Source organism: Diabrotica undecimpunctata, chromosome 2 (assembly GCF_040954645.1).
Source record: "Diabrotica undecimpunctata isolate CICGRU chromosome 2, icDiaUnde3, whole genome shotgun sequence".
Lineage (NCBI taxonomy): Eukaryota > Metazoa > Arthropoda > Insecta > Coleoptera > Chrysomelidae > Diabrotica > Diabrotica undecimpunctata.
The window spans coordinates 174,303,361-174,330,035 of NC_092804.1; the positions used below are offsets into that span (position 1 = coordinate 174,303,361).

General features: G+C 34.8%; 1 protein-coding gene across 3 annotated transcripts in view; it reads right to left on the bottom strand.

Annotated features, from left to right (window-relative positions):
- The window catches only part of Nca (neurocalcin homolog), a 371,118-nt gene extending 350,985 nt beyond the window's left edge, over positions 1 to 20,133 (bottom strand). The window contains exon 1 of one of the 3 annotated variants that reach the window (XM_072524050.1): positions 19,975 to 20,133. The gene's annotated coding sequence lies outside the window, so the exon portion shown is untranslated. Of the gene's footprint in view, positions 1 to 19,940 lie in introns of all 3 variants that reach the window. The other 2 variants (XM_072524051.1, XM_072524052.1) reach the window with 2 other exon arrangements.
- Positions 20,134 to 26,675: the final 6,542 nt, after the last annotated feature.

The following is a 26,675-nucleotide window of genomic DNA, read 5'->3' on the forward strand; positions in this document are numbered from 1 at the left end:
GTGCAGATGCTCTTAACGACCGAAATGCTTCAGTCAGAGATTCTGTGGACCTACCCATGATGTCTATGTCATCTGGGTATCCGACAATTTGTAATGATTTGTTAAAAAGAAAAAAAGGGAAAAAACGAAGATAACCTACAAAGGCAGCTCCACACCTTCAATATCACAGCACACAAACTTAATATGAGAATATCAGTAGAAAAAACTAAATGTATAGTGATTGTAGAACAAGTAATGAAATTCAATTACCTAGGAGTAGAGATCACTAGTGACAGGGATATAAGAACAGAGACCACAAGGCAAGCATCAAAAACGGCAAGAGTAAGTGGTTGCCTTCGAGAAACCATATGGAGAAACAAATATCTGACCATGGAAAGCAAAATGAAAGTATACAAGACAACAGTAAGACCAATCCTAACATATGCAGCGGAGACAAGGACCGATATAAGAAAGACGAAACAACAAATCAACAATATCGAAATGAAAGTATTAAGATCAATAGCGGGCATATCATTAAGAGACAGACAGACCAACAGAAGTATACGCGAACAATGCAAAATTCAAAATATTAACAGGTGGATAAAAACAAGAAAAAAACACTGGAACGAACATGTAAATCGAATGGGACCAGATAGATTAGCGAACATCTGTAAAAACAACAAGCCGTATAGCAGAACAGCCGTTGGAAGGCCGCCAAAAAGGTGGAAAGATAATGTACAGTCAACAACAACTGAAACAGAATAAGAGGTAGACAAACAGGAGTAATCCTAGTCGCGCGAAGAAGAAAAAAAAGGGGTCCAGCAACCGATATTCCAATGCAAGATGTATGAACAGATAGATATGGTCATCTTCCAATATGGTGTAGTGAAAGGCAAAGATGCAAATATCCCTGTGGTTCAAAAAGCATCATAAAATGTGAGAAGTATAATGTTTTTCTTTGTTTAAACAAAGATAGAAATTGTTTTTACAACTTTCACACTGAATAACTTTTATAATTAGAAAGTCATAATTGTTGAATCTTGTTTTAATGCATAGTGTGCCATATATGACACACAAAAAAATTTAAAAAAATACAAAAAATTAAACAAGTAGGATTTTTTTATATTTTTACCGTAATCTTGAAGTCAAGTTTGTAATCATAGATTTTTTTTTATAAAAAATAAAAAAATAATGCAGTAAGGGATTAAATGAAGAAAAGTAAGAGAATATTTTTCATTCGTTATATTTGATTACGTCAAAATGCAAATTGTAGTTGGAACAGTAGCCACTACGTACTACGTCAACGTTTGTAATTTCAAAAGACGTTTGTTTTGCAAATGATCCACGATCCCAAATAAGTTCAGTTTTGTATAAACATCAAAGTACATACTTATTCCTCGTCCTATTAAAAGGATCTGAACGTTAAAAGAAAACTTTCTCATGAAAACAGCGCGACATATATACCACCTACACCGATATGGCCATAGAACTTGTGCTAATAAACGGAGGAAATAAAAGGACGAAGGACGAAGGCCGCCAATTTTAAAACATCGAGGTATCGATCAATCATTATCGGTTCGTTAATGCTCATTGCTCACGGCCTGCTAGGTTTCACTGGCAGCAGCAGTTTATGAACACGTGAGCGGTCTTGTGTGAAAAATATCGATGGATGGATTGGATGGGCAAGGATAGAATAATGCACCAGCGACAACATCAACCACCGATGATTGTTCAGACGTCTATACTTACTTTACTCTATTAGAGTATATAGGCGTATCCATAGGGAATAGTTGACTAGAAGAAATGTTTTTACTTCGTTTCAAACAACTAATTTCGATAATATTTTTAAATGATTTAGTTATACTATCGATAAAAAAAGTACAGATAACTTCATATTATGTATCTTTTGTTAAGGTAAGGTTATAAAAGTGTCAAATACCTATATTATAAATATCCAGTAAACTAATTAAAAAAGCGTAGTGGGCGTACAGTGGGACGAAATGTTAAAACCGTGGCCAAAAGTCCCATAAACAAAGTTTTTTATAGAGTAGGTAAAAGAAATAAATTAGACTTACTCACAATCAATTTAATTTTACTACCCAAAACGACCGGTTTCGCTTTCTAAAATTTGCAAAGCATCTTCAGGTCAAACGGTACAAAGTAAATTAAATGCTAAAATTATAAAAAGCCCATATTAGGGTCCTGTCTTATAAAGATATAGATCAAAAAAGTTATAGCAATTATGCCAATATTACATGGCTGTGTTTATTAATATGCATAAAACTGATTTAGCAGACAAAGTAGCAACCCACAAATTGGTAAGAGATGATCTATTGAATTGTAATAAATTGGAAATAAACAAAATACTACTTACATGCCGGTACAAGAATTTTTATATAATGATTGGTGATACATAGTTCAAACTATCCTGTATTGCTGATAATGGGTGATCTTCGGTCAATGTCGTAACTGTCTGACAATTAAAGAGGAAGTTTCTTGAGGGGAGAGATGTTAACATGTTAACATTTCTCCCCTCAATTGTCAACATGTGGCTTCTTTACGGCAACATTGAGGCAATTCCTTTATTAGAATTTTACAGGCGAATTGTGGAGGCCCTGCTGACAGCTCCAGATATTCCAACGCCACGTGGAATAGGTCCAAAATCTTCAAAACATGTTGCTGATGAAATTCGTTTAGATAATGTGGGTCATTTGGTGGACAAAATTGAAAAACAACGAAGGTGCGGCAAAGGTGGTAAATGTACCAAATATCGATGCATTAAATGTAATGTAGGACTTCATCCCGAGCAATGTTTTGTCAAATATCACACGTTGTAAAAATTTTAAAATAAATATTGTTTTATGAAATATTGCGTCCTCATCGCAAAGCGTATGATATATCATACGTCGAAAAGAAGACAGTTACAAAGTAAAAACCCCCCCGATATTTTGCACATTGCTATTAAAAACAACCTCTCTTTATTTCATTCTAAAGTTTTGATTTTGTTTTGATAAAAATTTAATTTTGGGCATTAATGGGTAAGTGTCTGGAAAGGTTGACACTATTAAATTCCGGTCATAGAAACAGCCGACCGATTGATTCATTTTTAAGTTGCAAAGTTAAAGGTGGTTAAAGGTCTAAAGGTGGGTATACATATGCGAGCAGAACTGTTCGCGCACCGTTTGTGAACGCTATACTTATTCGTACGAATATTTTGTACGACGGGATGAACCGCTTGCGAGCTGTTCGTTCGTTGCTCGTCAGGAACCACGGCCTGTCGGTTTTTGGGACGAACACAAAGAATGTTCGCAGTTAAATTTGGACGGTGTTCGAGACTATAAATTGTTTCTGCTAAGTGTGCGATGAGATCATTCGGTTAAACAAAATTGCTGAACGAGCGCGGCTTATTCAAAAGTAACGAGAGAAATTAATAACAGATAATGTAAACAAAATACCGAAATATTTAGAATAACGAAGTAAATTAATTCTTGGTTTGTTATTAGATACTTAGGGTATTGTATAGTCGAACATAAACATATTTTCAACGAATTGTTCGCGAACAGCTCACGAGCAGTTCGCGAACAGTTCGGCTCGCATATGTGTACCCACCTTTACGGCATGTTTTAGTTAGTCAAGCGTGGGACCAGCTTAGTCTTAGTGTAAAAACTTTTTCTCTGTACATCAGAATAAAACATGGATAATGATTCTCCATGTATGTACTTTGTTTTTCAATGCTTTACGATTGTAAAAAAAATATAGTAATACTTGTTTGTTTATAAACAATTACTGAACAAAAATATGTAAAAATAATACGAAAATTTCGTTTCAACTAATCGAAAAGTTATGTACGAGTTATGTTGTCTTTTTAGTTTTACATATAGCCATAAAGACAAAAAATATATAGACTTAAAGTACTTTCTTGCTTTTCAAATATGTTCAAATCAATTGGTAACACAGTTATTCTAGTCTTCAATTAAAACTTAATAAATAGCTGTTTTAAAGGCATCGATGGCTTCTTCTGGCGACTGAAACCGCTGCCTACGCATTGAATTCTTGATCTTTGGGAACGTGAAGAAGTCGTTGGGACTTAGGTCGGATCTATACGGTGGATGGTTTAACAATTCAATGTTTAAAGCGCTAAAGACAATAGAGTTTTTGGGGTAGAACAAAGGCTTGGTTGGAAATTTTTTCCCTCTCGTCCAATACTTTATATTTCCAATGACCACAGAATTAGCCTAAATATCCATTTCTTTCTGGCCATTTTATCCCCATCCAATTCCCTTATTACTTTATTTAGATTTTTATTACTAATCTCCTACCTCAACTAATGGATTCAGTACACAGTAAAAAAACTAATGAATCAAATTCCTCTTTTGATTGCTACATCATAGCTAATAATGTATAAGATCTGATTTTGGACTCTCGGAGTAAATAGTACAAGACGACTGGAAGCTTTCAAAATGTAATTATGGCTAGGAATGATAAATCTTATATGAATAGAACACAGAACAGATGAAAATGTGTCAAATTATTGGAAACGGTAGAGGTCTAAGGGAGTTTTCTTCAATTACCAAATAGAGAAAACTAAAAACCCTAATAAGAAAATTAACCTCTTTCCTTTCATATTTTGCGATAAAGAAAATTCCCCAGGCTAAAATATATAATAAACGAGCAGATATTAATATACATTCACTGCTAAGAACCAAGCAAAATCAATTTGCTCTAATTATGACGAAATTCTAGTTATGGAGAGGTCACATAAAAAAAATATTCTCGTTTACGAGAGGAATTTTACTTAACATAACTATCTAATTATTTGGATTTTATTGGCACTGCTATTAAAGGACTGTGAAAGCTAGTCTATAGGACGTATTCTACTGACGAATCTCGAGATAAATAGATCAAGAGGTGGGCCAAGGTTAAGATAGACGGATTGTGTAGATAAAATTGCCTGTGTCAAGCTACACACAAGAGAACCGAATGAGGGAATAAGTTTAGGAAGGTCGATGCTGAAATTGGACCTTTTGTACATTGTTCGCCTCTTTATTTCCTCCGTAGATGGTCCCAGATCTAATAGGATGATTCGCCGTTGTGTGTTGTTCTGTCAGAGTTTCGCGATAACTTTTGGTAAACAAACGATTACATACTAATCAGAAGTAACCGTTCTTCGATCATCTAAAGCAATTGTTGCCACATGACCAGATTTTCACACAAAAGTTGCGTCCATTTTCTTTGACTCATTCGAGAACGGATCACTTTTACTGGTTTTTCCTCATCGTGAAACACCCACACAGCGGATTGGCGTTTATTTTCCGGTTCGTAGGAGTAAATTAAAGATTCATCGCCACTAACAATACTATAAATGTTTTTCGAGCTTCCTTTGTTGAACCGTTCCAATGTTTTTAGACAGCAATTGACGCGAATCGGTTTTTGCTCTTCTGTGGGCAAATGAGGGATCCAACGGGAAACCAACTTTGTAACACCCAGTTCTTCATGTAGGATCTTTTGGATCGAGGTTTTTGAAATGCCCAAAGATGTCTCTATCTCTCGGTATGTTACATGGCGATCATCAATAATTTATTGAGGATCCGCATCAATGTTTTGCTGTGCGGCTGCTGTTTTGGGTGGACCTGGCCTGGATTCGTCGCTAAGACTGGAGCTAAATAAAGAAACTATTTCAGTGAGAGACTGCTGTTGCCGAAAATTACTGCTAGGAAATGTTTCGACTGAGATCCATTTTTCGACTGACCTCAATAATTTCAAAAATAATTTTTTACGTTGTCATCGGTTCTTGATGTGCTGGATGGGGCGTCCAAGGCGTTCATCATCTTCAACGTCTCCAGGGCCATGTTGGAAACCAAAAGATGGAAACAGGAAAGTATTTTTGAAGTGTGTAAACAGTTTTAATTCCTTTGGGCTTTCAAAGCCCAGAGCTATGGTCAAATATTTAAGTATCACTACTACGAGAGATCATTTAGTAAGAAAATTACAGAAAAAGCTGGTTTTATTTATTTTTTCGTCTGTATCATTGAAAAAATACAAAACAGAATGTACATGGACTCCACAAAAACACATTAAATTTGGTTATTGTACGGGTGTCAGAACCCGACCATTTGTACTGGAGTTGAAGCAGCAAATAGAATGCTTCAACATCATTCAACAGTATTCATTCTAACTGCTGCTTCAACTCCAATAAATGGTCGGGTTCTAACCCTTTTGATTTGTCTTAAGGGTGTACAAAAATGTATCAGTCTATTCATTCATCTTGGAAACGCTTATACCACTCGTAAACATTTTTTTTTTCATAGCATGTTTACCATAGGCCTTTGTTAACATTTCACACATTTTGTTCACATGTTTTGTTCATTTTTTACGCAAAATTTAATACAAATTATTTGATCCATTTTTTTAAATAAATGTAAATCGTGGAAAATGTAAACAATGAATATAGCTGCAATTTTTTATACTTTAGGAGGACGTATATAAACACAATAAAAAAAATAATGACTGAACTCTCCAAACCCGCGAAATTTAAAAATTTCGGGTATTTTTTGAACACACCTCGTATCTTAATAATCTTAATAACGACAAACTTGAATGCTAAATCACCACAATAATACTCCAGATTAACTTGTACACATCCTCTAATCACAATTCTTAATTGGTACGAAATTCTAAAAACTGAAAACAAAACAAAAATAAAAAAAAACGGCGTGTCCACGCCACTGGGCGCTTTCTGTAAATATAATTTTACTTTGAATCCTTTGCTTTACATTTTGTACACAAAATCCCTATTGATTTCGTGCTTTGTGCGACAAAAGGAGTGATATATTTTTGCTTCGATATATTCCCATGTTACAGTAGGATGTTTGTGGAAACGAGAATCTAATACCGAATATAGTTTTGATAAATCACTACATATACTATAAATAAATAAGAATACAATGTACATAAATATAAATCACGGATGAGACCATAACCGCAACGTGTTTTTATTTTTTGTGCTAATATACAAGGGTTGTTTTAGAAATTCTAGTAGTGGTCCCGAGGTTTTAGTGTACCTATAAAAAGTTTGTCGGGCTAGAATCTCAAATGCGAAGAAGGGGAGAAGTACCAAAACAAGGCGCCTTTATATTGAACTCCTCAAAAACCCGCAAACGGTAGAAAGGTTTCAAAACTATATCGAAACTAAATACATAACTAAAGAGAGTCTAACAATTAGTGAACAATGAAAAATGTGTGAAAATTATATTAAAGTAACATTCTAGGGCCGCAAAGACCACCATCACGCAATGAGTGGTTCGATGCTGAGTGCGAGGACATTACAAGAAGAAAGAACAATGCATATAAACTGATGCAGCAAAGACGAACCCGAAAAAAAGAACAAAAATATAAAGATCTCAGAAGAGAAGAGAAGTACATCCATCGGAGAAAAAAAGCGATCTTATGGAAATAGAATATTGGAAGAACTTGAGGCATTGAAAAAGGAAAATCAAACAGGAAAATTCTATAAAAATCTAAATAAAGCAAGAAAAGAATTTAAATCAAGGATCGGACTATGTAAGGATAAGGAGGGGCATATACTCAATACAAAAGAAGAAATATTGAAAAGGTGGGTGGAGCACTATAAAGAACTACTTACTATCGAAGTAGAAGATTCAAATCAACCACACCCAGGAGCAAGCAACAATAGACTATTGGAGCCTCCATCAATTCAAGAAGTACGGGATGCAATAAAACACCTAAAAAATAATAAATCTCCAGGAAGTGATGTTATACCCGCGGAACTTATTAAATGGGGAGGTGCTACTCTGACTAATCATATATATAAAATCATACTGAGAGCCTGGAATGAGGAACAAATCTCGGAAGAGTGATGTATTGGGATCGTTTGCCCGCTACACAAAAAGGGTGATCAATTGGAATGTAGAAACTATAGGGGAATAACCCCCCTTAATACAGCATACCAGATCAGATAACGTCACAAGAGAAACAAAATGCCAAATATATAAAACCCTAATAAGACCGGTACTCACATACGGCTTAGAAACCTGGACACTCACTAAAAGAGAGGAAACGTTGTTAGCCACCTTCGAAAGAAAAATCTTGCGACACATATATAAGGGCACAAAAGAAAACGGAATATGGCGAAGAAGATACAACTCTGAACTATACAAAATATACCAGGATCCGGATATTATAACATTCATTAAAATATGACGGCTGCATTGGATAGGACATGTAGAAAGAATGGAAGAAGGCGAAATACCAAACAAAATATTCAAACAGATGCCAGTAGGAAAAAGAACAAAAGGAAGACCGAAGCTGAGATACTTAGAACAAATAGAAAATGATATAACAACCTTAAAAATAAAAAACTGGAGAAAAAAAGCACGAAACAGATCAGAATGGAGAAGAATACTGGAACAGGCAAAGACCCAAAAAGGGTTGTCGAGCCAGTGATGATGATGATGATGATGATGATGATGAATACAGCATACCAAATATTTTCGAGTATTTTATATGGTCGCCTGAGTGCTTCTTGGCGAATATCAAAGTGGTTTTAGGCCTGGTCGATCAACAACAGACCAGATCTTTGTGCTAAGGCAAATACTGGAAAAAACCAATGAATTCAATATCGACACATACCATCTTTTCATAGATTTTAAATCGGCCTATGATAGTGTCCTAAGAAATAAATTGTACGAAGCCATGGATGAATTCAACATCCCCGATAAACTGATAAGATTGATTAAGGCTACAATTCGTAAAGTTGTTTGCAAAGTCGAAATACAGGGCGAACAATCACAGGCATTTGAAACGCATGTTTGGCTGCGACAGGGAGATGCGCGCGTGCCTCCTTTTCAACATAGCTCTGGAAAAGGCGGTCAGGGATGCCTAAATAGACAACAGAGGAAACATTTTTAATAAATCAACCCAAACTTTGGCATATGCAGATGATGTTGACCTAGTTGCCCGCACAACACGCAAGCTAGAAGAAATGTATACCACCTTGTCAAACGCCTCAAAAAATATGGGCCTGCAAGTAAATGAGGAGAAAACTCAGATAATGGCATCAACACCCAACAATAGAGCCAGACACATCGGCCACCAATTCACGGTTGATAACTCTACCTTTGAAGTAGTGGACAAATTCACATACTTGGGCTCCCTGATCAGCAAGGAGAACGTCATGACAGAAGAAATCAAGCGAAGAATAATCCTAGCAAACAAATGCTATTTTATACTAAGTAGACATATAAGAAGCAGAAACTGAAGCCAAAAAACAAAACTAACCATATACAGAACCCTTATACAACCAGTGTTGACATATGGGTCGGAGACATGGACCATTTCCAAGGCAGATGAAAACCTCCTGCTTATATGTGAACGAAGGATCCTGAGAAGAATATTCGGTGGCATCTGTGGAAATGGTGTTTAGAGAAGGAGGTACAACTACGGGATATATCACAGATATAAACATATATTTGGTGGTAAAGACGTAGTATCCCTTACAACAATAGCAAGACTAAGATGGGCAGGACATCTGGCAAGATCACAGCGGAACAACACTCTTAGAAAAATCTTATGTCACAACCTGTGGGAAGTACAAGTAGGGGTAGGCCAAAACTCAGATGGAGGGATGGTGTAGATGAGGATGGTAGAAAAATAGGCGCAGCAAACTGGCAACAGTTGGCAATGGATAGAACTGACTGGCGTAATAGACTTGGGAAGGTCGAGGCTCTTTTATAGGGCTGTAGCACCAATGATGATGATGATGATGATAAAAATATTGACTGAGAATCTATTAATCTGTTTTTTTTTATAAATTTCGTAAGCAAAGTTTGTCTTTTATGTAAATTATTTTAATTTGCCTACATATGTGGGTAAAGGTAGCATATCCATTTATAGTTCTTCTTCTTCCTCTTTTTATATAGACATGACTCTGTCTGTTTTTCAATGTGCCTCCAGTAAGTTGTCGGTCCATCGTTTTCTGGGTCTTATTACTGATAGTCTTCCTATTGCGGAACCGTCTCTTGCCGTCTTTACTACACCATTTATTTGTTGTCATTCGGCTTATATGATCGTTCCATTCTACTCTTCTATTTCTTACACAGTTCTTGATGTTCTCCTTGCATCTAGGTCGTATATCTGTACTTCTAGCTCTGTCCCACAGTAAATTTCATAATCGATAATTTTGAGGGAATTACAGACGTACTTGTAGTTTCGATGTAGATAGCTCAGGTGCTATAAAAAAATGTGTGGACGTTTTAAAAAAACCGTTATTAAAAAGTAATTTGGCACATATCCAACCCAATTTTGTAAATATTGCTGAATCAATTACTAGATTAGAAAAACGAAACATTTCATTAGACCAAAGTATGATTAAAATATAAATATAATATAAAAATATGATTAAAATGTCAGTTGGTAGTTCGGATTTCTTTCCTAGGTGGCGCTAGGAGTACAGAGTATCGTACAGGACAAACAGAGTGAGTTGTTGTCTTAGCCTTTTATATTGATAGATATATCAGTCCGGCAATTTTGAGATGCACAAAACGCAAAATGCATTCATTAAAAATATAATAAAAATCTAAAAGGATTCTAGGTGTAGAAAAATTCAAATTTTGTTATTTGAAAACAGTGGTATTGATAAAAATTCAATAAAATAGGTATTCTTAATTTTTCGATTGTTTCGAAATAATGCCCAAGCTCTGTCATAAAAAAGTATATTCAAAAAGGAAATTCTTCATGTTGAACTAAACATCAAAGCTTCGTATCAGAACGTGATTACATCAGAACTTTGTTATATCAACACGACAGAAACAAACTACAGGTCCATTTAAGCTAATATAAAAAATATGGAGTCAGATAAAACACCTACTGAAATTCCCCGATACGTTATTTACTCCTATATTCAGCAGCAACGGCAAACATTCGTCAACAGACTGCTGATTTCGCGATTTAAGCATATCGTTCACGGTTATCCTTTTTGTTTGTTTTTCCCGTTAGAGCGTTTTCAATCAAAAGAAGCACCCATTTGTTCTTCTTCAATAATAAATAATAATCCACCAGTGCTTTTAAGATCTGTTGTCATTTATATTTCACAAATATGTATCCCGAAGGGCCTCTACAACACGACAAAAGAGCTTTATAGGAGTGCAGACTCTTTCTGGCGATACGATAAATCGGCAAAATGAATTTCAGTGGATCGATTTATTGTGTAGAGTACTTCAATGAACTTCAAGCTTTCTGTTTGCATAGAAAATAATCGGTGTGTTTCGGGATAAATTCGCTTTGGTTCGTATTGACTCATGTACTTTTTAATAGACCGGTTCTGTGAAAAAAAAAACTATTGCATAGCAACCAATAATAAAGCAACACATCTTATTAAAAGTGCCATTGTAAAGTTTGACGTCAAAAAGTCAAACTATACACGGTTCACAATTTGTTGATAGCTCACTACAAGTTTAACCCTAATTAGAAAACTGAAATACAGAGAGGATAGGTAATACGATATAATAGTAAAAACCAACCTAAAACTGACTATTTAAGACGTTTTCGACTAACCCACCTTATATCTGAAGGAATACAATACCTTATAATCCTATTACGGGGGTATTTTGAATGGTTAGAAATGAACGACCAGTGTCGTAGAGTATATGATTGAAACATTTATTTGAACTAAATAAATATATTTTTTAAATTGTACTTATGTAAATTGTATTTTTTAATAAAACTTATTTATTTTATTCAAAAATAAAAAGTTTCTTGCCATTTGTAAAAGATACATTTATTTAATTAAGGAAAAAGGCGCCAAATGTCGCCTGGCAAAATTTCCAATGTGTTTTAAATGTATCCATTATTTTCGAATCCGGAGAAAACTAATAAATATTTTTGAAAAATTTAAACGCAGAATGAAAGATTACATTATTACTCAGGGTAGAAAGTTCCTGAAAACTTCTACAATGTTTATTTTAATATGTTATGTAACAGGGGTGAAAATAAAAGAGAAAATATAGTATAATTTTTAATTGAAAATATTGCATGCAAAAGAAACTTTTTATTTATTCTAAAAAATATTTCATTCTGCCTTTAAATTTTTCAAAAATGCTTTTTAGTTTTCTCAGGATTTGAAAAAAAAATGGATACATTTAAAACACATTGAAGATTTTGACAGGCGACATTTTGCGCCTTTCCCCTTTAATACCTTACGATTACAACTACGATTACTTACCTTATATAATTACGATTAGAAAACTATTCAAATTCAAAATAAATAGGATCAACTTCGGAATCCGAGTCGTCTTGAGCGTTAATAATTAGGTTAATAATCTCTACGGTCGCATCAATTATGTTATCAAGATCCCACATTTTTTGTTCTTCTTCTATTACATGTCTTACTGCATCTTTCCAGTTTTGTTTTGTAATATGTTATAAAGACTCGTATAACAATTCACGTACAGCTTGTATTTTATATGACGTATTTTTTCTAGCCACATAACTTTTCATTTGTGCCCAAATGAGTTCAATTGGATTTATTTCGCAGTGGTAGGGTGGAAGTCTAAAGACTGTGATGTTTCGCCTTTCCGCCATTTTGTCAACTACGTATTTCTTGAACTTAGATTTGTGTTGCCGGGCAATTTTTAAAAGTTCTGCTTTTACCATTCCATCTTCGTAAGGCAGATACTTATTCCGCAGCCAGTCAAGAATATCCTGTTTCTTCCACGCATTCGTTAGAAGTCTTTCTACTAGTCGTGAATGATAAGGTGCATTATCTAATACTATAATTGAATTTGGTGGTATGTGTTCATTCATTTGCTCAAAATACTCTTCGAAAACATCAGCTGTCATCTCCTCGTGATAGTCTTTTGTGCTTTTGGAATGAAATTCCAACAAACCATGCTTAACAAATCCTTTTTCACTGCCAATGTGAGAAATTATTAATCTACTGCCTTTACCAGAAGGTGGGGAGATACCAGTAGACCAACCTTCCATAAAGGCTTGCCTGGAGCTTAATATATTTTTATCTGACCAAAATTTTTTTAGAGTATGACCTGAGTTTACCCACGTTTCATCCTGGTAGAAGATGGGCCTTTCTTCAGCCCGGAATTTTCGTATGAATCTTAGATAATTTCTTCTCCAACATCATCTTCTCCTCCCAGTCAATCAAAAGTGATTTTCGGTCTGATTTCTCCCACCGGAAATTTAAATCTTTTAAAACTTGCCACAATTTAGTTCGTCCGATATGAGGCAAATCCGGGTCGTCTCTAACTTCTTGTAAAATTTTGTTTAGGTTTGGTATTTCTTTTTTGAAAAAAATCCATGAATTTTCCTTCGAATCCATTTTTGGCAAATTCATCAATGTCAATAGGCTTTTTCCCTCTCTTTAAGTTGTCGTTTGTGTTTGGGTTAGCTATACCGTGTTTTTTTCTTTCTGATAGGAACCTATATAAAGTTGACTCTCCTACGCCAGTCATGTTGGCACAACTTTCGACTATGTTGCGAACAGTGTTTATGGGATTCTGAGAAACCAGAGCATCGTGAACATTCAGGACAATAGTCTTCTCTCTTGGTGGATAGACAGACTTACTGACTGGTCTAAAAAAAACGTACTAAACAAAAAAATTGTTTTCGTTCGTAACTTCACCCTTTCAAGTTAAGTTTCGAATATAATTATATTATTAAAAATCTGGGGAATTCCATCTTAATTATCTTGCAACGAATAGTACATTCGGATATAAATTCCAGGTTTTCTAGTAAAGTGATTAAACGCGAAGATTAGTATTGAAATATCCAAAGAGATAAGGTATTCTTATTTACAAAATTGTTAAAGGTTAAATTCTTTATTAATATAATATAATAACCAACATTAGTCGTGAAAGTTTTAATTGTTTTTTTGCTAAATATATTAGTATTAAAATATTATGAATATTATATATAACAGTATTAAAACATTATATTATTATTTAATGAATAAACACCTTAGGAACGCCTATGATTTACGACCGTTTTATGAGTTTGAGGCATATTTCGTGCTCTCAACAATTTGTGAACAGAGAATAGAGTTATAAAGCGAAATAAAATTAAACAAAAAGAATTTGTAACGTGAACTTGTAATGTAAATCGTTCTGATTTTTAAACCACGCTGTAGTGAGTTAGCAAATTGCAAGAATACAACTCAGGCTTGGCGACCCTGCCAAACCATGTACACTTTACATGGCGATCCTGCGGTCTTTGTACGGTACAGTTAAGTAAGTAAAAATTAATTATGAAATACGAAAATAAGAAAAAGAAAAAAGAATGAGAGAAAAGTGTAGGTGAAGCAACAGGTGTCAATAATTTGCCTGGTTGGTAGCTTGAATTATTAAATATTTATTAATAGAAGATCAAGCATTCAATAAATACAAGAGTCCTCCTCTTAAGCGCCTTCTCTGTTGAGGTTGGCGATCAATATGGCAAATTTCTCTGTATTCTGGGCTTGATGAATTAATTCATTTCCTTTTGTGTAGCGCATTATGTGTCCTAGATGTGACGTCTTTCTAATTTTGATAGTATTGACCAGACAAGGGCGTGTGTTCATTGCTCTCAGTACTTCTTCATTCGTAGTTCTGCTGGTCCAGCTTATTCTTAGCATTCGGCGGTACATCCACATTTCAAATGAATTTAATTTGTTGACGTCATACTGTTTTAATGTCCAGGTCTCACAGCCATATAGTAATAGAGACCACACATAACACTTCAGTGTTCTCAATCTTATTGAGACTGATGGCTTGGGGTTACAGAGCATTTTACGCATATTCATGAAACCAGATCTTGCCATTTCAATGCGTCTTCTAATTTCTTTTGAGTGGTCTAGTTGACTATTTAGTTCTCTGCCCAGGTATATGAAGCTTTGGGAACTCTGAAGAAGTGTGATACCATTTATTTGTATGTTAGGTGTAACTTGTTCATGGGGGTTTTTGTGGAATACCAGAATTTTGGTTTTGGAAAAGTTAATTCTGATAATATGTTCATCAATATATTTAGTTGATCTTCTGTTTCAGCTAATACTACGGTGTCATCGACATATCTTATATTGTTAATGATGATTCCATTGGCTTTGGCACCTTCAGGGCGATCTTCAAGAGAAGCTCTGATTATGTGTTCGGCATATACATTAAATAATAGGGGGGATAAAATGCACCCTTGACGCACTCCTCGTTCTATGTTGATGTACTTGGTGTTTCCGTTCTCTGTTCGAACGCATCCTGTGTAGTTCCAGTATGTATTACTTATGATAGCTATGTCGTGTCCGTACAACCCTACTTCTTTTAGCACCTCGATCAATTTTCCGTGTTTGATGCGGTCAAAGGCCTTTCTATAATCGACAAAGCACACATACAGCCGTTTTTGAACCTCAAGATACCTTTCCGCCATCAGTGCCAATCCCATAATTGCTTCTCTAGTGCCTGTACCCTTTCTAAAGCCATATTGAGAACTGTATGGTCTTCACATTTTCTTGCTTTTTGTTTCTTAGGAAGAGCTATATATGTGGATGTTAGCCAGTCATGCGTTATTATATTATTAAATACAAGGGTGATGATTGTGAAACATGTAAATCAACATTAGATCCCGTAAAGGCTATTTGAGTATATTAGGCTCAATGTAGATATCCACTCATTAAGTATAAGAACCCACGATATGAATCATAGGTAGGCATCAAGTAAGCCATACAGCAATTTTAGTATATTTTAATTTATAAAATGTCTTCATCTTTGTCTATTAAACCTTAGTCTTGTTCATATACTCTTAAAGCTGTAGTCATATTTGTGGCAGTGACTGTCAGCTCTCTTGCGATCTGTTAAAGGGTCTTCATGGCGGTTTGGTCAAATAATACTTTAGTATGTTATTTTATACATTACAAATATCGTTGTTAGCAACTTTAAGATCAATAGTCATTGTAATAATTAACAATACAATAATTATTGAAAATTGACATTAAATTTTGAGAAGAGTTGAACAAAAATACAAACTTGTACCTTCAGTTCTTGTACAACTAACAGCTAACTAAGAAAAATTAAAAATGATCACTGGGAATGCTTTTCGAAAAAATGGAACTGATTGGAATGGAATGAAATGGCAAAATGGAAATGATTTTTATGGTCTGCAAAAGAATATATGGCAAATAACAGTGGTAAAAGAACAAATAGAACCAAAACACGTAGAAAAGGATACATGGATTGATTATCTAAAAAAGCTCTATGCAGAAGAAGAACAAACTATGCTAGAACCAGAAACACCAAAAATTACCACAAATGAAGAACTTACTATAAATACACAGGAAGTTCATAAAATACTTGAAAAGCTAAAGAACAGAAAATCAGCAGGTACAAGACGGTATGTCAAACAAATACAGTGGAACAGCAATGACAGAACAATTAATAAAATTATAAAACACAATATAATACCAGAAGAATGGAGAACGAGCGAACTAATTCTACTAATCAAAAAAGGAGATAAAAAACAGCCAGAAAACTACAGAGGTATACACTTGTTAAATACTACTCTAAAAGTTACAACAAACCTTTACAAGAACTAATGAATCAGAGGTTAAGTTTAGCAGATGAACAACAAGGTTTTCGTAGTGGAAGATCATGTAAAGATGCAATATTCGTCATAAAGCAAACTACTGAGAAATCACTTGAGTATAATAAATCAGCATTTGACAGAGTAAGACTCAAATATATAATCCATCTTCATATACGGCTCAAAGGTATAATAGAGAAGTTTCCTTAAATATTATAAAAACTATTAAAAACATCTACCAAAACAACAAAATGGAAGTCAGAATAGATGGACTTCTTACTAGGAACTAGGAACTTACAGAACCTATAGAAATAGGCAGCGGAATAAGACCATGCTCTGTAATTCGCCGTCTCATTCATCAAGAGGCTATTAAATATAATTTATTACCTTAAGCCAGACAGATTCTCATGTTACAGATGCACACTTGTCAGCATTTTAAATTCAAAGTGTATTGAGTTGATTTTTAAGTTAATATATTGTGTTATATTTATGTTATAGTTATTGTTAAGTTATTTACTGGTCGTGTTATTTTTTAGAGTTTAGTTCAATTGTGATATAATGATTAAATTTCAAGAAATTCTTACACTAACAGTTTCAAAAGTAAATATTTTTAAAAATCATATGATACACATCAGTACGACCCTGTTTGGCTTTCACGTGCTTCTATTGACAATTAGGAATTTGTAAAATGAATACGGTATAGATGGTTATGATGGTGACATTGATTTTGAGTTTGAAACTGAAACTGAACAATGAGGCAGATTTTGTTAAAAAGTTCTATCAAAAATAATAATTAAGTACCATTTGTTTATTTTGTTTTACCTTTATTGCTACCTGTTTGTAGCATTAAATATTGTCTTTTACATTTTTGTACAAGGAACCACATTACTTTATTGGAAAATAAACCTGTTTTATTTGGTGACTTGACATTTTCTTGTGTTCCTTAAAACCCACTCGTTGCTACTTTATCAATAGAAATATTTTATGTTTCTTTATAAAAAAAAATATTCTTATTTATACATGGAACCAAGTGATTGGTTCTTTTTAAAATTGTATAAAAAATATGGAAATTTAATTTTTTTAAAAGGAACCAAGTAGCATATTTATTTTATGAATGATATTTTTTAAACTACTTTCAGATAACAAAAGTATAAATTACCTATACTAATATTGGACGTAACCTACAATATCTTAAAATAACCAAAATAATTAGTTATAACTGATGACAATCAATTTTGTTGATTTTCTCTGTTGTTACTTGATGATACTTGGTTCCCTGTTCTATATCTACATCCAAATCATCTTGATAGCCCAAGATGAAGGTAATCTGCAAAGACTGGTGGTCCACAGATTTAATACAAGAGCAAAAGAATTTAATATGACAATCTCATCTCAGATAACTAAAACAATAGTAATCAGCAAACAACTAACCAGATTTAAAATAGAAATTGATGGCATCAGTATTGAACAAGTAATGGAAATAAAATATCTTGGAATTACACTGTCCAGCTATAGAGACCTGGACAAAGAAGTGAGAGATCAAGTACAAAAAGCAAATAGACTGACAGGATGCTTTAATAATACTATAAGGTGAAACAGGCACATTAACACTGAGATGAAGTCTCAATGAAGATTTATAAAGCCAGTGTAAGACAAATAATGACATATGCCTCAGAAACAAGACCTGACACAGCCACAACACAAAGGCTACTTGAAATGGCAGAGATGAGAGTACTGAAAAGATTTACAGGAAATACATTGAGAGGTCAAAAGAAAAGTGAAGACATTAAAAGAAAATGTAACAGACAGTGTATAAACGAATGGACACAAAATAGAAAAAAAGAATAGAATAACCACATAAGCAGAAAGGGGGAGATGGGTGTCATCAAAATAGCAAGAGATAGGTCACCAATACGCAGAAGAAGTATCGGAGCACCGCGCAAAAGATGGCATGACAACCTTTCATAGAGGTATTAATCCGCCAATGAACAAGCAAAATTGCTTATAAAGAGGAAGAAGAAGAAGAGAGCAAGTTAATGACCAACACATATTACAAGATTTTTAAAACTTAACACAAAATGCAGAGACGCCTTCAATAAATTTATATAAATTAAATGTTTAAGTGAAACAGATGTCCACGATAGGGGAGTTACAATATGTCAAATTATTTAGATTATAATATTAAGTAGAAGTTAGGGACAGTATAATAATACTTAGCATTTAATACATATTTTTGAAAAAAATATATAATTTCAAAGCCCCCAAAATGAAAATTTAAACAATATGTTAGTCTAGTTATAAAAAAAGACCACTCAAAATTCTCAGTATCAATCATGGTCCTTTATCATAATGATGTATTTGTTTAATGCATTCCATTGTTAACAGACAAGCAACTAAATTCATGGTTTTAAGTTCGGTGAATATAAAAGAGACCTAATATTACAAATAAGTCATGAATCATGTCATACATGTGCAAATAATGATAGAATAAACCTTATCTAATCCATGTATTCTCCAATAATACTAATTAATACATTGTTGCTATTAGTATGGATTAAAAATGCACAATTATTTTATACAAAATGTATAAATGGGCAAACTTTAGTTACTCTGTGATAGTAATCAACAAAAAATAAAAAGTAAATAAAATATAATAAAATTAAAATACCCTGAAATAAGAATGTAGATAAAACATTGTTTAAAATTTATCTAAATTTGGGTTTATCTAATACAAACTGATTTATTAGGGAAATAGCATATTTAGTCTACACTGCCCTGTTAAAATCTATTCAGAATAATTAACCCAGGACAGATTACCCTGGGAATTTTCAATAGATCATACACATGCTGCCATCTATTGGAATCTCTATCAATTCCACTGATTCTTGTGCCAAATGCAAACTGGATATTATAAAAATAAATCAAACTTATATCCCTGGCTGGTTTAAGATGTAATATTAAATTAACTACCTATCTGCAAAAATAATTGTCGTTAAAAATATTACCTTACCTTTAAGGGGCATCTGTGCAATTTTGTAAAAGGCCTTCCGCATTTCCATGCAATTTTCTTCGCAAATGTCACTGGTTTTAATTTGTCCCTAAACGTTTAAGTAACCTACACGAATGATTCAATAAATTACGACTAAAAATTAAAGAGAAACAGCAATTTTTTAAAAATTTTACAATACTTAACCTAAAATATTTGACATTTGAAAAAAATCTTTATTTCTATTAGTAAAAATTATCTAAAAACGACAGACGAAATGTAAAAGAGGCCCAAAGTCGTAAATTCAAAAATAATACAATTCTAATTAAAAATATCAGGTAATAAAAATGAAAAAGTAAATATCCTGACAATTAAATGTCAAACGTAATTAAAAGGGAATCATAACTTGAACGCGCCTCACTACCTAAAAACTCACTCACATTATTTTACACACTGTTAAGTCAATAGGTCCTTTGCAATTTGCAACACAATAACATTTATTTGTTTTTATTAAAACCTCATAATTTGCCCGATATTCGCCATGTTTACGCTAGAATTCAGCTAAACGCACCAGTTGAAGTGACGCATGCTCATAATAAAATTTGCAAACCGTTCCTGTTGTCGTTTGTTATAGGCTAGGAGCTCAAGACAATGGGAACCAGATACATGGGATGACAATTTAGTCCACAATAAAAAGAGATATTTTGACCAGTAAACTGGTAAAGAATTGATGATCAGTTAAGGAGAGAATAATTATTTTATTATCCTTTATTTTATCATTTTAAAGAATTTTTAGAGCGTTTTCAAATAAGCAGGGGAGACCGGGGCAGCGAGACGAGCTAAGCAAAAAGTCTTTATAGGTATAATTTCTGTTTATTATGGTATAATTATGAAAAAAATACTGTGTAACTCTATGATACAAATATGTTAATGTTATTCTGTTACGACTAACAAAAATATTCAATGACATATATTTAATCGGAGTAATACCAAGATCATGGCTGAAGTCAACGTTTATTGCTCTACCAAAGAAAGCAATGTTCGTATCCTGCAATAATTTCCGTGCTATCAGCGTAATGAGCCACATTTTAAAGTTATTTCTAAAAATCATACAGCAAAGGATATAATATAGACGTGGTATCAAAATTAAACGTGGGGTCTGTCAGGGATGTATACTATCACCCTTGCTGTTTAACATATTGTGATGTATTGGCAACCATGCAGTGCGGTTACGTCACAATCAGCTGGGAAGGAACACGGGACGGGAGGATCGTTTAATTAATGTATATTTATTTGCATTGCGTTTTGGGGTGATAATTAAAGTCGGTAGTCTTTCCTATACTGTTGTTATTATTTACAACCCGGTCCGATACTTATTATTTGGCGGCGAGGATGGGATCCGTGTGTGTGCCAGTTTAAGTGCATTATTCGTCCCGATGATAAATAAAGCAAATTGTGTGCAAGATGGCGGCATTCGGAAACATCGAAAATTTTAACGTGGGTGACTCCAAAGGTTGGGAATCATACGTCGAGCGTATGGATTTTTTCTTTACTGCAAATAACATTACGGACCCTGATAAGAAAAAAGCTACATTTTAAGTTTGTGCGGTCCAAATACATACGAGATTATTAGATCTTTGGTCGCGCTGTCCAAAGTGTCTTATAAAACTTATGATTAATTCATAGTTGAGTTAAAAAAGCATTTTTCTCCAAAAACGTCGGAAATTGTGTGCAGGTTTAAATTCTATCGTCGAAATCAACAGACTGGTGAAACAATATCTGTGTATCTGAAAGAATTACGAAAATTGGCAGAACCCTGTGGTTTCGGAACTAGCCTTGACATAATGCTACGTGACCGACTCGTTTGTGGTATTACCGACGAATCGCTACAGCAAAAGTTGCTAGCCATAGATAAATTAAAACTTAAGAACGCGCAAGACATGTGCCTTGCACACGAGATGGTCGTGGAAAGTTTGGCGGTGCTACGAGAAAGTGAGTCGAGCGCAAATGTAAACGCGGTAAGTTTTCTTAAAAATCAACTGGCGAGTTCAAACAACAATTAGCTAATCGCGAAAAGAAGAGATGTTTTCGGTGCTAAAGGGAACATTCTCCTGAAACTTGTGAACACATTAAATCAACCTGTACATATTGCTGGAAAGTTGGACACATCGAAATAGCTTGTTTTGCTAAAAAGAAGAACCAAAATCACAAACGCAAAGTACATCAGACTACCGTGGAATCTACGTCCAATACCGAGCCGGTTTCGGGGAACACTCAGAGCGTTTTTTTTTTTATTAAAGTAGGACTATGAATATTCGTTAAATAACGTGACGTCTGATAGCATTACCGGTGAATATTTAGTAGATGTGCTACTTAATGACCAAAAAGTGAAAATGGAAGGTGACTCTGGTGCGAGTTATTCAGTGATAAGCAAATCATATATTATACATCGGTATTTAGGCGCCACGCCCTTCCGGTAGATAGGAATCTATGGAGGAGTATCACCAAGCCGCAAGCCCTTATCTCTTGCCGTACTGCTCCACCATAGGCCGATCAGACACCAGCATATTCTAGTCTAAGCCGCAGATTCATCTAGAATTTTAAACGGTTAGCCTTTTTTATTTTTCTGTACACCGAGCTGGGGCTCGAACCCACATCCACTGAACCATTCGACAGTGAAGCGAATGAGAATCGGCCGCCTAGCCTGCTTGGCTATCTGACCGACTAAGCAAATCAACGTACCATAAAATCTTTAGTGAAAATCGACCTAAAATAGATAAATCCAGTGTTATTTTACGGGACTATCAAAACACAGTGATACCCACTCTGGGTAAGTGTCAAATGGAGGTAAAGAGAGGTCAAAGATCAACGACACTTCCTCACATAGTCACGGAAGGCAATCGCGCGAGTCTACTCGGCAGAAACTGGTTTGTTAGTTTAGGTTTAACCATAGCTGGGGTAAGTCAAATTTTATCAATGATTAATTATTCAGAAGAATACCCAGATGTATTTAATACAGATTTGGGATCTTACCGGGTCCCCCAGTAAGTTTTTCGTTGGACAAAAATGTAAAGCCGCTTATGCGTAAAGCTCGTAAAGTTCCATTTGCGCTAAAAGACAAAGTCGAAGTTGAACTGGACAGATTTTTTGCGCAAGGGGTTTTAGAGCCGATTACGCACCCAAAATAGTGCACCCCAATTGTGACTGTTTGCAAAGAAAACGGGGAGGTTAGGATTTGTGGTGACTACAAATCCACATTGAATTTAGCGTTAAATCCGGAACCTTATTCAGTGTCATCGGTACAGGGTATCTTATCCACACTTATACCACACGGGCGGTAAAGTTTTTGCAAAATTGCACATGGCGCAAGCTTATCTGCAGTTAAGTGTCAACCGTGAAGCTGCTGAAGCACAAACAATAATTACTCATAAATGGGCTTTTAAATGTAATCGTTTACAGTTCGGTATATCAGTGGTTTCACAAATTTTTCAAAAATTCATAGACACTAGATTAACGGGTATTCCTGGCGTACTACCTTATTACGATGACATTTTAATAGTCGGTAGCTCAGAAATAGACTTGGATTCAAAAGTGCGCGCGGTATTATCGCGTTTCCAGGAAGACGGACTACATTTGCGCAAAGAAAAGTGCGTTTTTCGAACAAAAACTATAGAGTTTCTTGGTTTTCAAAAAAGTGAAGACGGTTTACGTCCCATTAAAGACAAAATCGCAACCATAACTGATGCGCCTGCGCCAACCAATAAAATCAAGTTGCAAGCTTTTCTTGGACTTTTAAATTTTTATCATGTTTTTCTAAAGGACAAGGCAACAATTGTGTGAACCTGTGTTAGGACATTACAGTGAACAAAAAGATTCATTTTTGACGTGTGATGCCAGCCCTTACGGGGTAGGTTGTGTGCTTAGTCAACGTGATAATGAGGGACGTGAATATCCAGTGGCGTACCATAGCCGTACTCTATCATCTACTGAACAAAATTTTTCCCAAATCGACACAGAAGCACTGGCCATAATATCGGGCATTAAAAAATTCCATGAATATGTATATGGCAGGAAAATAGGCATAAGATCGGACCATAAACCATTGTTGGGTATTTTTAATCCGAAAAAAGGTGTTCCAGAGATACTGTCACCCAGAATGCTTAGATAGGCTCTTATTTATCTGCTTATGATTACGAATTATGTTACGTACCAGGTTCAAAAATTCCGAATGCAGATGCTCTTAGCAGATTGCCACAAAAGGTACATGCGCCAGAACCACCAAGCTCAGAGGACGTTTTGATGCTTGAGAACATCCCAGAAAAACTAATCTGTGCCAAAGACATTGCCAATGAGACTAAGAAAGACCCAGTGTTATCTAAAGTTTTGCAGTGGGTTCGGAAAGGTTGGCCTGATGAGAAAATTAAATTTTCAGACGAATATATTCCTTATCTACTACGTAAAAACGAAATTAGTTGTTATCAAGACTGCCTGTTATGGGGTACAAGGGTAATAGTTCCACTTGGAGGGAGGAAAACAATACTGAATTTGCTACACTCAGCACACCCCGGAATCGTAAAAATGAAGTCACTGGCACGCTCATAGGTTTGGTGGCCAAATCTCGACAAACAAATCGAACACCTAGTAAATACATGCAGCGAGTGCCAGGAGTCTAGAAACATGCCAAAAAAGGGTCCAATCCATCCGTGGGAGTAGGCCAGAGCTCCATGGACAGGAATACACCTCGATTTTGCCGGTCCATTTAAAATAAAAATGTTTCTGATTGTCATAGACTCGTATTCGAAGTGGTTGGAGGTTAAAATCGTTCCAAATACGTCTAGTGTTATGACTATAGACGTATTATTTGCCACTAATGGCATCCCAGATGTCGTCGTATCGGATAACGGAACTTGTTTTACGTCAGCTGAGTTCCAAGATTTTTTAAAGAAAAACCTTGTTAGACAAGCATTGGTTGCACCGTACCATCCAAGTAGTAATGGGCAAGCGGAAAGCATGGTACAAAATGTAAAAAATGCACTAAAAAATGAGATGGTAATGCAGAAACTAACTACCAGATATCTCCTTACTCAGCACATTACACCCCATTGTGCAACAGGGAGATGCCCATCAGAAATATTAATGGGGCGAAAATTGGGTTCATTATTTGATCGTTTACTTTAGAAAAGAGATGTTATCTAAGTAAGAGATGAAATATTCTTACAAAACAGTACCCAGATGTTTTCAAGAAAACGAGACTGTATTTGCAAGGTCATTTGCTCCAGGTGGTCAAAAGTGGCTTCCTTCCAAAATAATTGAAACCACTGGACCGTTAAGCTACAAAGTTCAAACCCCTGCTAAAATTTTACGTCGTCATCCTGACCAAATCAGAACCCGTGTGTGTGACCAAGAAACAACAGACGAAGTGACACCGTCAACCTCGATGGAAACAAAATTACTCGTAACTTCGCAACCGCTGTTTCTGCATCCAAACGAATTTGTGGACCCAGAACCAGAAATTGTAGTCGCTGAAGTTAAAAAGCCACCTGTTTGAATAAGAAAACCTCCCCTACCCTACCCCCAGAAAATTTAATAGAACCAGTTCCCGACCCCAGACATGCAGAGTAAAATTTAAGGTAACTTTTTGTGTTAAATTTTAAAGTTAATATAGACATTTTTTAAAAATAATAATTGCTTTTATAACAATTAAAATTTTGATAATTAATATTATAGATCTTATAACAACTAGTTTTATCATTCTTGACATTGGTTTGTTGTTTTTTTTTTAAAAGGTATATCTCTTTATGATAGTTTTATTTAAAAGGATAATTCTTTACTTGTAATAATTTTTTATTTGCCACAGTTTATAGCTCAGTAATCTTTGTAAATGTTTTTAGCATCTCCCGAGTTTGTAAAAGGATAATGACATGTAAGTTTCTTTGTTATTTTTGGTATAAATCTCTGTAACTACTAATATAGTATTTTTGTGCCATTTGTATTTTTGTAACTGTTTGTAGTGAGACACAATAAATGTTTAATTTATTTCTCTGAACCACTTTGTCTTTTTATGTAAGAAAAGTCTCCTAACCAATTTTGTATTTCTAATTATTATTTCAATAGTTACAACTAGTTGTTGTAATCGTTATAATTTGGCACCTCGAAGCAGCGTCCATTTTAAATTGCTAGAGGTCCTCCCTGTTGTTTTTTTTTGTCCGTTTGTTCCAAGAGACTTATGTAAGATCCCCCTTTGTTTCATTTTTTTGTAGTTGCCCCAATCCAACCCCCTTGCAATTCAACTTATCCATGACCCAGCTCTCCAAACAAACCCTGAGTGCCGTTTGCAGTTTCGTTTATTTTGCTTCCCCTTTCTCCACCTCCAGAAGTTGCTGTCCCCAGTTTTCAACCCCCATAATAATACCCTATGTGGTAGGCAAAATATTTACATCACATTTTCAGTGTTAAGCAGCTTTCCCAGGTATACATCGTTCACTGCTTCGATGACGTTGTTTCTGTCTTCTAACAAGTGGCCGGTAGGATTGGTAGTTGCCTGCTTATTTTCATATTCTTCGTTTTATTGGTGTTTATTATTAAACCCATTTTTGTGGCTGATTCTTTTAATGCCACAGACGCCTCTCATACAGGGTTTTCCATTCTCAAAACAATATTGATATCATCAGCATAGGCAAGGATTTGCACCGATTTATTATATATTGAACCAATGGTTGTGATTTGTGACATATGTATTACTTTTTTCAGAGCCAGATTGAACAGTACACAGGAGAGAGGGTCTCCCTGGAGCAGCCTGTTATTTGTTTCAAAAGATTCAGAAAGTTCCCCCTGAATTCATACTCTACATTCAACTTATTCAAGAGTTAGCTTTGTTAAATTTACCAACTGATTTGGTATTCCTAACTCTTTCATTGCTTTGAACATTTCTCTTCTACTCACAGAGTTGTAGGCTGCTTTGTAGTCTATGAATATGTGATGAGTATCTATGCCATACTCCAGTGTTTTTTCTAAAATTTGTTTCAGGGTTGCAATCTGATGAATTGTCATTTTACCACATCTAAAACCAGCCTGATATTTTCCTACTATCCATTCTGCATATGGTACCATACAGTGACAGTACTGTGGAAAATATTTTATA